This window comes from Puntigrus tetrazona, unplaced genomic scaffold (assembly GCF_018831695.1).
Source record: "Puntigrus tetrazona isolate hp1 unplaced genomic scaffold, ASM1883169v1 S000000008, whole genome shotgun sequence".
In the NCBI taxonomy this organism is placed as follows: domain Eukaryota; kingdom Metazoa; phylum Chordata; class Actinopteri; order Cypriniformes; family Cyprinidae; genus Puntigrus; species Puntigrus tetrazona.
In genome coordinates this window covers 222573-234669 of record NW_025047688.1, presented here as the reverse complement: position 1 = coordinate 234669, position 12097 = coordinate 222573, and the positions used below count along the sequence as shown (strand labels likewise).

General features: G+C 36.6%; 1 long non-coding RNA gene across 2 annotated transcripts; it reads left to right on the top strand.

Annotated features, from left to right (window-relative positions):
* The first annotated feature begins 653 nt into the window (after positions 1-653).
* On the top strand, positions 654-11520 carry LOC122332274. 2 transcript variants are annotated; one of them, XR_006248468.1, is made up of 3 exons: positions 654-961; positions 2542-2716; positions 11468-11520. It is a non-coding gene; the product is annotated as an uncharacterized LOC122332274 (long non-coding RNA). The 2 variants fall into 2 exon arrangements; XR_006248467.1 differs by having other exon boundaries at positions 2535-2716.
* The last annotated feature ends 577 nt before the right edge of the window (positions 11521-12097 follow it).

The following is a 12097-nucleotide window of genomic DNA, read 5'->3' as shown; positions in this document are numbered from 1 at the left end:
ATGTTTTTTTTTCTTCTTCTTTTCTATTAAATTTACTGGGGGGAAGCATGATGTTATAGACCTACAATATAAAGTTGGACCTTATTTGTCATTTCATAGTTCTCTGACAAGTAGTAATGGCATTTAATGTATTATATAACGCAACCAGTATGTTCTATTTAATAAAAAAAGTGTCTATTATATAACGTTTCTATTCCCTGATATAGGACGTTGTTTAGATATTCAGCTACAAAAAAAAAGTAATTTAAGTAACGTAAAGCTGATAATCAGGGTAGCCTATTTGTCATATTGAACATTGCGTATAGCCTATTTTGTAAATATTGCATACAGCATCCTGTCAACGTATTTAATTTTGAATGTAAAAAGTGTCCATTCCTTTTTCTTTAAACGTTTGTAAAAGTTTCGCTTTTTCTAGTTTCTATTCAATCCCCATTTCTGTTCCCGACCTGCGTTTAAGTAGGCCCGTTAAGCCGGGGTCCTCAAGGCGAACCCGTCATCCTACTGCAGGATAATTCAACTTAATTCACGTTACACGTAATAACCTCTCGGCCCAGTTCCCCAAAACGCTCGCTTGCTGTTGCAGCAATACGAGCTCATTATTATTCCGTGACCGTATACAGTCTACGAAACGGTCTTAAAAAGCCGGGGTGACCGACGCGCGCCATCATTAGCGGTCTGATATCGCTCGACCTCCACCTGCTGCTTTCGGCGTTGGGATGACCGGTCGATGATCTAAACAGGCTGTCCTGCGTGTTTGGGGAGGTGGGCGGCGTTGGACTGGATTCAGAGATTTGCTGGATGGAGGCAGGGGAGGGTTGAACTGACCGCTCCGCTCATGTGACAGTCTGATAGCGTGCGGGAAGCATGTGCGCTTTGCGCGTTTCGCTTGGACCGGTGACGCGGCGGCTTTGATGAGCCGGTTCTGCTGGAAGGAGGAGGTTTCGGACTAGTCCCCATATAGGTAAACCTTAAACCTTCTTCTCCATGTTATTTACTGCTTGTTACTGTAGGTTACGTCTTGCGTACATTGTGACATCGATAATTACGCATCGGAATCGCAACTTACTCGTTTTGGAGCGCCGATGATTCAAGTCTCTTACAGTCATTTGTGAATATGGCAGTATTTTTCAATGATTTTTGTGCTTTCCCAGCCAGCATTGCATTGCCACGAAAGATGCTGTAATCGGAGTGTTCAGCGTCTTCATGCGTAACTGATGTTCTATAGAGTCATGGATAGGGATGCGATTCGCGCGGAATCGATTCTGGTTCCCTAACAGTTCCACGATAAACGATTCTTTAGTAATTAAAAGAGAGAAATGTTTGAAGAACGCGTGATTCGTATTTTATTTTCTGCCCCCAGCAGTCTCAAAGAATGGGACCTTTTCAGATTTCATCATACAACGCTACCACAAATTAATTAGCGTTCTGTAGACATGTTAAAATGTTTACAGAGATCATAACGATGCTGTATTTAAGCAATTCTTTAAAAACATACCACGATAGCCTATGTTAATTAAACTTCCAAACAAAATGTGGTAGCATATAGGCTATTAATAATTTCCCTTGCTGAAAAAAATAAAAATCACTGAACAACATTCTAATTTTTCCCATTACAAATACCCTTATAAACTGTGCAAACCATCAACTTTTAACCTTTTTTTAAAGTGTTATCTGTTGTATTTCGGAAAATATTCCATTAAGATTTATTGGTTTCATCAAGCCAACAATATAAGGCGACCAATTACCACTAGAAACCAATATAAAAGCAATACAAGTCTAATCATATTTTCTATATTTTTTCAGCAGGGTTGTTAATTTTATGAACAAAACAAACCTACAACTAGGTTACTCTGTATGTTGTCATAGCATTTTTAATTTACGTCTTACGAGCCCTAGCCTACATTTTAACACGGGAAGGGAAATAGCTTGAGGTTCAGTACTGGTTCGAATTCATACAGAAACCGCTCCGTTTGATTCATAAATGTCGTTAACTCATGGAAAGATCCTGCTCATAAGAGTCACTCGCTGAATCGTGACAACCGCACTACACAAATTATAACTTAGTTATATAGCTTTAAAAAGAAATACACAAGATTCGTTTGGAAATCGGACTACACTTGTCTGGTATGGTTTTGATTCACAAAAATAACCAACTCAAAAGAGTCGTTCGTGTGGGAATCGGACCGCACTAGTGGCGCTGTAGATTCAGTAGCGATGTTGTGCTAGAAGTGAAGGAGTAGTTCGGTTTTCTGTTCGAAACGACGCAAACTATACACAAAATGTCGTTAAAATCGGTCGGTTCCGTTATTGTGTAAACAGAAACGAACAAGAAGTAGTTATTGATTCCCAACCCTTGTCAACGGCTGACTAAACTAACATTTGAATTGCTTATCAGCCCAAATAAAATAAAACCCTCTCTCTCTCTCTCTCCTCTCTCTCTCTCTCTCTCTCTCTCTCTCTCTCTCTCTCTCTCTCTCTCTCTCTCTCTCTCTCTCTCTCTCTCTCACACACACACACACACACACACACTCGAGATATCAGCCTTTATTTATTGTGAGCTGCCGCTGAAGGAGAGTTGGGGACGCTTAACGGTATTACCAGCCGTGAAAGATCACTGATCGTGTGTATCGTTGTCAGGATTCTCAGGATATAAGAACGATAAACATCATGTTATGCTACAGGCGTCTTTGATCGTTTTCCATCATATTATTATAAGGTAAGAGACATCAGAGCTTTTCTCATTCTTCCTCTAATATTTGCCTTGGTACTCACATGGCTGCACCTGCACACAGACTGTGATTTGGGCATCGGATAGGACAGGACAGAACAGAATGGTACATTTTGATTTAGTTTCACACCCTGAGCAGTCTTTTACATTTTTGCACAGTGCTAGACTAGAGATAAACTGACAGAAGACTTCACATTCCTGCAGATAAATAAACCCTCTATGAAACCAATGTATTGTTTGCTATAAATTAGACTAATGCCATGTCAGAATGAAGCAATGGCTTATGTCAGAAACAAAGTGATTGATTCTGCATCACTTATCAGCCATTTTGTTAGCAGCAATATTGGTTAGAAAAAAAAAGACATCTTTAATTCAGCGTCCCTCTTCTTTTCAGTTTGGGGACATGCAAAAAGTCCATTCTTGAATCTCGGGAATCTCAGTGGTTTAGGTACAGAGCTCACATTAAATATATTCATTTGATCATCACAACCATTTTAAATGAATCCTAAATTATTTGATTTCAAGCTAGTACATGTATCTTATCGATAGGCCTGCTAGTTGGTTTTTCTGGGAATCCAATCCATGACCTCGGCATTGACCATGTTCTACAGGAACGCCTGTTGAAAGGCTACGGAACAGAGTAAATGTTTCTTTTAAGCTGGCTCTCATTCATTAATATTCAGTCCTAAATAATGAGGCAACTCTCTTAAAGCTTGAGGCCGTTAGAAGGGGTTCTCTCCATAAAGATGCTCCATTTGTGAGCGTTGAACGTTCCTTTTTTTTGTTTGTGTTGGCGGACCCACAAAACCGTAAATGTTTAGAAGAGCAGGGTCATTAAAAGTTGGTCGCCAGAGAGCATTGTGAATGGAATGTTAGTCAAAGTCTTTAATAGAGCACCCCAACTATAGGCTTTGTTCTACAGGACAATTCCCCACTGGTTCGTCCAATGGGAAGGAGAGGGAGGCAGGAGCAGGGTCTCGGTCAAGTGGCGGAGACACTGACATATGTAGCTGACAAGTTGTCCAGAAAGGATCACCTGGGATGGGGCTGCTAAGCTGTGAGTGTCTTGTGAAAAGTGGAGGAGGACCTTTGATTCATTGGGGCCAAAGGGCAGCACCTTTTACCTTCCATTGGTTAACTTGCTGCAGGGCAGCATCCTTATCTGTGTTCGTTTTTCTAAACATGGCATTCTTTCAAAATTACCTAAGTGTCTGAAAAAAAGTTTAGTTTGCATGGGATGTTGTTGTTTGCAGACAAAGGTAAAAGTCTCTCTCTCTTTCTGTTTTTGTGTTAAGAAAAACACATTACAAACACAGTAACAATAGAAAAATAGAACAATGGATTTTTAAAAATTGGGAAAAAATGTATATAAAAAAATTCAGTTTTTGCATATAAACTTTTGGAAAAAAAGTTGCTTTTTTGGAAAGAAAAAAATATTTTATTCAGCAAGATTCATTAAATTGATAAAGTAGGTATATAAGGTATTAAATTAGAGATTTTAAAATATATTAAAATAAAAAAAAACTATTATTAAATTAATATTATTTAGAAATATTAATGTTTTTACTCTTTATGATGAAACAAATGTATAACTGATGAATATGAGATATATTTTTTAAAATATATATTAAAAAAATGTTTAAATAGATTTAAATGTTATATTTGTATTGTATTTTTAACAAAGCCATTTTAATCTCTTGTTTTTGGGGTGATTATGAAAGATCCTCCATTATCCTCTTGAATCGGGTCATTTCAGAGTGACAGTAACCAGACCAGGACAACAGCGTATCAACTGTCCTGTGGCGTCACCTCTGCCCACACCAAACATCACTCATGTGTCAAAGGAACACTTATCGTCATAGCAATCTGCCACCAGGCTTCCTGCAATCTTATAGAGTTACGTAAAAAAGGAAAACACACCGTCCCAATTAAAAACAATCAACATCTGGAAAACATTCAAGGTCAAGCAGGAAGCCTTACAATCTTATCAGAGCATATCCAGAGAGAAAATACAATGTTTCCATTCTCTTTTCTCTCTCTTCCTCTTTTAACCGTTCCCAGTCTCCATTACAATCCCATATGACCCATGGGAGAATGGCACAGTGTGGTATGGAATGTGTCTCATGTCTAAGTACTCTAGATCTCGAGTACAGTATAAACTCAACATTTCAATTCTCATAGAATCCAGTAGACAGGAAAAGTCGGACACACAGGCGCGACGGAAGAAAAACAACCAGTGTTCTTTTCCTGGAGAGTGACATGCTCTCCTACGAATGCCACATTGCATTAGCAGCTTCAAAAATGTTTTTTTTTTTTCGAAGCCAGAACAAAACGTGGATGTTTTTTTTTGGGCTTCGGTAAATGAGGTTATAAAGCGGTAGTTGAGATGTCCTTCACTGTCTGATGTTGGGCATTTCCTCCCATTTCCTGTAAGACACTACTGATTCTATCAGCCTGAGAGGTTCAGTCTCGGTTAGTCGAGCTGAACATTAACAGGAATAGCAAATGGAAGGAGACAGTAAAGTTCTCTATTCGAGGGACAACTCAGTTCAGTTTTTAAAGGGAAGGTTTACCCAGAACATAAAATTCTGTTCATTCGCTTCTGCAAAAATATTTGATAAGTATATATATATATATATATATATATATATATATATGTGAAAAATAGATATATTTATATTTGTGCTAAGTATACTACACTAATTAATAATAAGAAATATTCATTATGTATGTCATATATGTTAGAAAATATACTTTATTTATTGAATAGTTAATATACTTATTATAAATGTATTTTAAATATATTACTTTTATGCTTATTCTATGTAAAATATTACTTAACACAAATGATAATATGTATATAAATAATAATATTTAATAATGTAAATAATATAAACATTTTAGTAAGTCGGAATGATTTCTAACAACATAAGGGTGAATAAATGAGGCCAGAGCTTAGGGTAAACTATTCATTTTACCTAATTTGTTATAGCGTCTAGAACTGCTTTGCATCTCTAGTATCTCAGTTGAGTTTAATACTCTGAAATATTGAACACACTGTTTAGAATGCAGAGTAGCGCCTGCCTACTTGGATTTCTCGATGTACTGACAAAGCAGGTGTCTTAAATTACTCACAGGGCAGTGCTGAAAGCAACAACAGGTCTTCCTGTGTCCCTGTTTGGCAGAAAGGGCAGCGGGGGACAGGACAGCCGTGGATACAGCTATTACAGCGATTAGAGAGTGAGCTAGGGATGGATGAGGAAGATAAGAGGAAAGGGGAAGCGGGAGGAGGACTGATGGAGCGTGAAGTGTGTAGGGGGAATTCCTGGAATTCCATGACTGCCGCCACTCTGTATCTTGATAAACCCCACCTTCGGACATACACTTTTCCTATTTTCACGTTTTCCATTTATACTAAGCTAATGCAAAAGACTGTTCCGGACCGTCCCTTTTTAAAGTCATGTAGTTTCTGTTTAGCTTTGCAGCGAGGGTTTTATCAATTGATGGCTTCAGGCTGTCAGGGTGAGTTGCTTGGCTTGCCTCTGATCAAAGGTCCTTAGCTTTATTTGGCACTGCTTATTTCAGACTGAATAGCCACTTCAAACAAGGATTTAATAATGTAATAATGAGCGTGGTGATTCCATTCATCTGTATGAAATGTACCCAATGTAATAATGCCTGTGGTGGCTCAGGAAAGTACTTGGGCACATACTGTACAAAATGTACTGTATCGTTGCATTGTAGAACAAAAATAACAAAAAATATGCTGAATTGTTTTTTTAAAGAAATAGACCACGACCACACTTTTAATGCAAACTGCCAGCCAATCAGAACCGAGTATTCAGACAGACCATGGAATAAGCAAATGCAAGCAACTAACCCTAAACCAAACCCTACCTGATTTTGTGGCATAAACGTACCTTGGTGCACTTTTTTTAGCAAAAAGTTAAAGAAATGAAGTTGAATTGGCATGGTTGCGTCAACAAATCAGTTTTGCATTTGTTAACATTATCGGATAGGTTTAGGGTTGGATTTGGTTTAGGGCCTATTTCCAACATGATAGAGCATTAGCTTTTAGCAACAGTGCACGGATATTTCAAAACCGCAGCAATACGTACCTATAGCATACGTGCCAGGGTTCACATATTGAACCTGTATTTTAGCATCACTCTTTGAAACTGTTGCGAAATGTGCAGTAGGTACATAAAAACAGTAAACAAAAGTTGGCGTTGACCAAACTCTAAACCCAAACTTAACCCTATATTACATATATATAATTAATAATATTACTCATTAATAATATTACTGTACTTACACTGTCAGTGTAAAACACTGATCTGACAAAACCCAATTAACATGTGAGTTGCTGTTCATCTGTTGGTCCAGTGTGAGTTGACCTAAACTAACCTAAACTATTCTGCTAAAATTTGGTTTGACACTAGATGGGAAAAAAAGACTATTGACTAAAGTTCTACTGTAATCTCTGATAAGTAACATTATTTTGTTTGGCTAATATTTTGCATCGTTACATAGTTCTGTGCAACAACATTTATGCATTTTAAAGTTTGACTTTAAAATGCTTAAGTACCTTTTTTAGAGATACTAAAGACAGATGCAAAACGTGTAACAATTTTCTTAATGACCTGGCTATAATATTCCAATCTTGAGATTTTTTTTTTCAGCATAGGCTCCTTGACAAAATCCATCCTGGAGGTTTTCTTAAGGTCTTGATCCCCAGGATTGGCTCTATTTAATTTTCTTGCTCCCTCACCTAATTTAAGATTTTAAAATCCCTCTAAAGGAGATTTTATGCTCTGAAGGAGAGTTCAAATCACTTACGAAACGTCCTTTGCAGATTCTCCTGTAATATATCTTACGGCAAATGTTTCTTCAGCATCTCCTTCACAGTGCTGAAGCACAGAGACTTCAGTTAAACATTAAACTTCGTAAGACTCGTAAAAATCTAATGCAAAGTCTCTTAATAGCCGCAAATGAAACCCCATGGATGATCAGAGAGAAACGAGCAAGTTTGTACCCCGGATTCTTTAGCATTGTAGTTATGTGGGACAGATGAACAGGGCTAATAGGATTTACTTTGACTGGAAAGGGGGCGAAGGAGATTGCGAAGGGGAGGAGGACATCCCGTCTTTACCTCCTGTTGCTTAGTAGCCCACCCAGAACAGTCACATGATTCTGGCAGGTGTTTAGCACTGATTAAACATTTAGAAGTGAACAAAACCATCAAGGTCCACCCAAGCTACAGGATTATATTTGAACTTAATTATAAACAGGTCAGACCTCTTGCTAACAAGCTAGCGTAGAAATTGCTACTAAAATGTTGATAAAGCTGCTATTGAGCTTGACAGTACCTCAGTGATATCATAGATAGCATGTTTCCATACAAATTATCTTTCATTTTACTTGCAAATAGTGCTGTCAAATGACTAGTCACGATTAATTGCATCCAAAAATGTATTTTTTTATATAATATAATGTTTGCCTACTGTGTGTATTAATTATGCATATGCAAATACACACAAATGTAATTGTAATGTAATTTATATATTATATACATGTAAGTATTTTCAAAATATTGTCTGTATGCGTGTGCATTTACATACACGTAATAAACATACAGAGTACATGTACATATATTAAACAAAAACTTTTATTTTGGATGCGATTGATCGTTTAACAGCACTAATTCTCAAAAACGTACATTTATCTAAAAACATTTATTATTATTATTATTATCAGAATCAGCATAAATCATAGATAAAATGCTGCTTTGATACAAATGCTTCTTTACATTATGGAAGAAAATTAGAAAGCGAGCATTACGCTTATATGATGTAAAAATAAATTTAGAGCACTGCTGTTCTGGACTACTGCACAACCATTTGATTTATTCTTTAACGCCAGTTTTGTTTAGTTCCCAGAAATGGGATTGTATAAAACTTTTTTTTCCTGTATCAAGGGCGAAGTTCTTGAATCCAAAAATAATAAGTGGGCACCTTCCTGGTGAACTGGGACACCAGTATAATGGAGCTGCTTCCATTTTTAGTTGATTGTGTCATTTTCAGGTGACCGCTCCTTGTGTGATAAAGCATGTCGTGGATTTGTTCTGGCTGTTTTTAGGACTACACCTACGCTTCTCTAATGACGTAAACTAAAATCATAGTCCCTACTGAGGTTGTAGCATATAGAATCGTTCATCTTATTAATAAATGAGAAAAATGTCTTATTGTTATTTTTCTTGTTAAGAGGTCATAATCAATATTGTGGCATTGTGGTGCTTCAGAAATCATTTGAACATGCAGATTTTTGTTTAAGAAACACTTCTTCTTGTTATCAATGTTGAAAACAGCTGAGCTGCTTAATATTATGTGGAAACCGTGACATTTTTGTTTAAAGAAAGTGTTATGTAACATTATGATTGTTTTTACTTTGACTTTAGATCAATTTGATGCACAAGCATGTATTAATTTATTTTAAGCCAAAAAGTACGGAGTAATCAGGCCTCTTTAAATTCTTTTGAACAGATCCTATTACGCTTTTAAGGGCTTTGTATTAAAAAGTTTATTTAAAGTATCAACACCAACTTGATCTCTAACTTAAGCCTATTAAAACACCATTAAATTGGACCTCACATTAAGTACTTTAGAAAAAACTAATATTGTTCCCTCTGTCCTCCATCTTTTGCAAATTCTGTTTCAAACGAATAACAAGCATCATTGAACACATTAGACTTTTTGATCATTTTTGTCTTGTTACGTCTGGAGTTGAATGTCAAAGACTGAAAAGCTAATAGTCCTGACGATCTCTGATTAAATGAATCTCATCTGCCGAGCAGCGTGGGGTTAGCTTGTACAGAAATGCTCCGCTACTGTAATTTATGGCTTAAGCTTTCAGAAATCTGTTTTCATGAAACTGGCTTAATGGGATCTTGTTTTATGTCAGTTTTTAATTATTTTGGATGAGCCAGATGTTTGCATTCTGGTCTAGAACATGTAAACATGTCAACACCAACCACTGTTTAGCCTGTTTATACGCGTGTGATATTTAAGAAAGGTTCATTTGCGATATATCAGAGTATTTGCTAATAACTGCCTCAAAAGCCAGCCAATCAGATTGGAGGTGGCGATTTTAGTTTTTTGCGAACGTTATGCATCCGATGCTCGTTAAACTCATCGGAGACTCACGTAGTGGCTAATTGTAGCACTGTATTGTAGCAAAAGCACAAAAAAATTCACGTGAGGACGTGATTTTGAACATCTTGATCTCAAATGTTTATTTTAGCTAACAGATAAGAAAGGAAAAGGCAAGCAAAAGAAAGAGCCATTTACATTGTTGTCGGGTAAACTTGTCCAAACACTAGGTTCAAATTACAGGTCATCGCAGTTCCCCTTTCAAGCTGTCTTCCTGTCTTTGTTTTTTTTTTTTATTTCACTTTTGTCACACTTTCCTAGGTAGTCAGTAATCAACAAACTCTCATATGAAAGGTCAAAGGCAAAACACATTTCGACCTTTGGCGAATTCCATAGCTAAAGCTCTTTTTTTCTTTTGCTTTTTTGATCTAGTTCATTCAGAATGCAACATCAGATAAGGTGACCTTAATTACTACATACCTTAATTATACATTTATAATTGAATCACATAAACAAGTTTGATTTCAATCGTACATGGCACGCTATAAAACTCATATCCAGACGCACTCAGTTTAGTAAATGCGAGAGTGTAAACAACCTACAATAAATCTGGTTTTGTCTCGGTGCAGATATTTTTGTCTTGAGATTTAGTTTTGACACCTTGGGATTTGCGCCCCAAATCTCTTTTAGTACAACCTCACTGCAAACTGTGATTTTTTTTTTTTTTTTTCCTATCTGACTCGGCTGTAAATGAGAGCTTGCTTGAGATAAAAGCTTTGTTTTATGTAGACAGCTCGTGCAAAGAGATCTAATCAATTCATACAACCTCTCTGAGTCTGGGCTTATTTTTGAGTTATGTCAAAAGTATATGTTCCTGTTGTTTATGTGTGAGACCTAAAGGGTAAAGGTTTGTGAAATTCAAATTCTTTTTTTTTTTTTTTGTGCTATCCACTATTATTATTCTTATTCTGTTTTTATTAGTGGTGCTTTACAAGACATCATTATCACAGTAGCACTTTATTTTACAGTTCTGTTCTCATGTACATACAAATGTACATGTTATAGTTATTATAATGCCATAACTAGTTGATATTAAGTACTAAACGTGAACATACACCTTAACCTAACCCTACCCTATTAGTTTTACCAGTACCTTCTTAGATAAGTACATTATAAGATCACTGTAAGTACATGTTAGTACACGTACTGTTAACAAAAAGAATGCAACCATTATCACTATATTATTACTATTAGTATAAAAATATATTATTTTTTAATGATTTGAACAAATTCATATCTCCACGATATTAAGCTTTGGCGTGTTATTTTATGTTGGTTATTTTATTTTATAAATTTTTTTTTTATTGTTTTTATTTTGCAAAAAATGCATAGCATGCTAAAAACCACAACCAGTTTACCACTTGGCCACCATCCACAAATCAAGGATTTAAATCTACACTCTTTAAGTAACTAGCCCAGATCTTTAACCGCTAAGCTCTATTTTCCTCTAAAATCTGTTCCGTTATTATACATATTTTATCTTTTGTCCTCATTTGCTTGTTCCCTCTTTCTCTTTTCTCATCCTTCACAGTTTTTCATTCTGTTTGTGAGTTCGCAGCTGCATGATTATGGGTGAACGCATCTAAGAAAGCTCTCTTTATCGGATCACGTGTAAACCTGGCTGGTAATGTGAGATGACATTAATATTGAATAAGACGGAGAGAGGAACATCAGGTGAGAAAATGAATTTCCATATGCAGGGCTGCTGACTATAATAAATAACACTTCCACACCGGCAATGAGAAACGGTGTATGTTCCTGTGTGAGCAGATCTGTCTGTACTAACTGCGTCACCATGGATACAGTGAAGCACTTATGATGAGCTTTAAAGCATGCAGGTTTTTCAGTGGTTTGAATCAGTACACCTATATGTCGTTTCGTAGCGCTATTAAAACCGAGAGGCGCAGACGACAGGCTTTGGTTGGGGAGACAAATACTCATTTGTTTTTCACCATAACATCACGACCCAAGCACAAGTATGCAACTAATGATTTCACTGAGCCTTGGGATCCATGTTCAAAGATCCTGTTTGAAGCACCTCAGGCTCTTTCTTCTACATGAATTATAAATATGAGTTTAGGCTACATTTCCCTCGTTTCATACATTTCATCAGGCGTTTCGGAGCTAACGCCTCAGCTCTCTTGAATGGTGACTCCTCAAA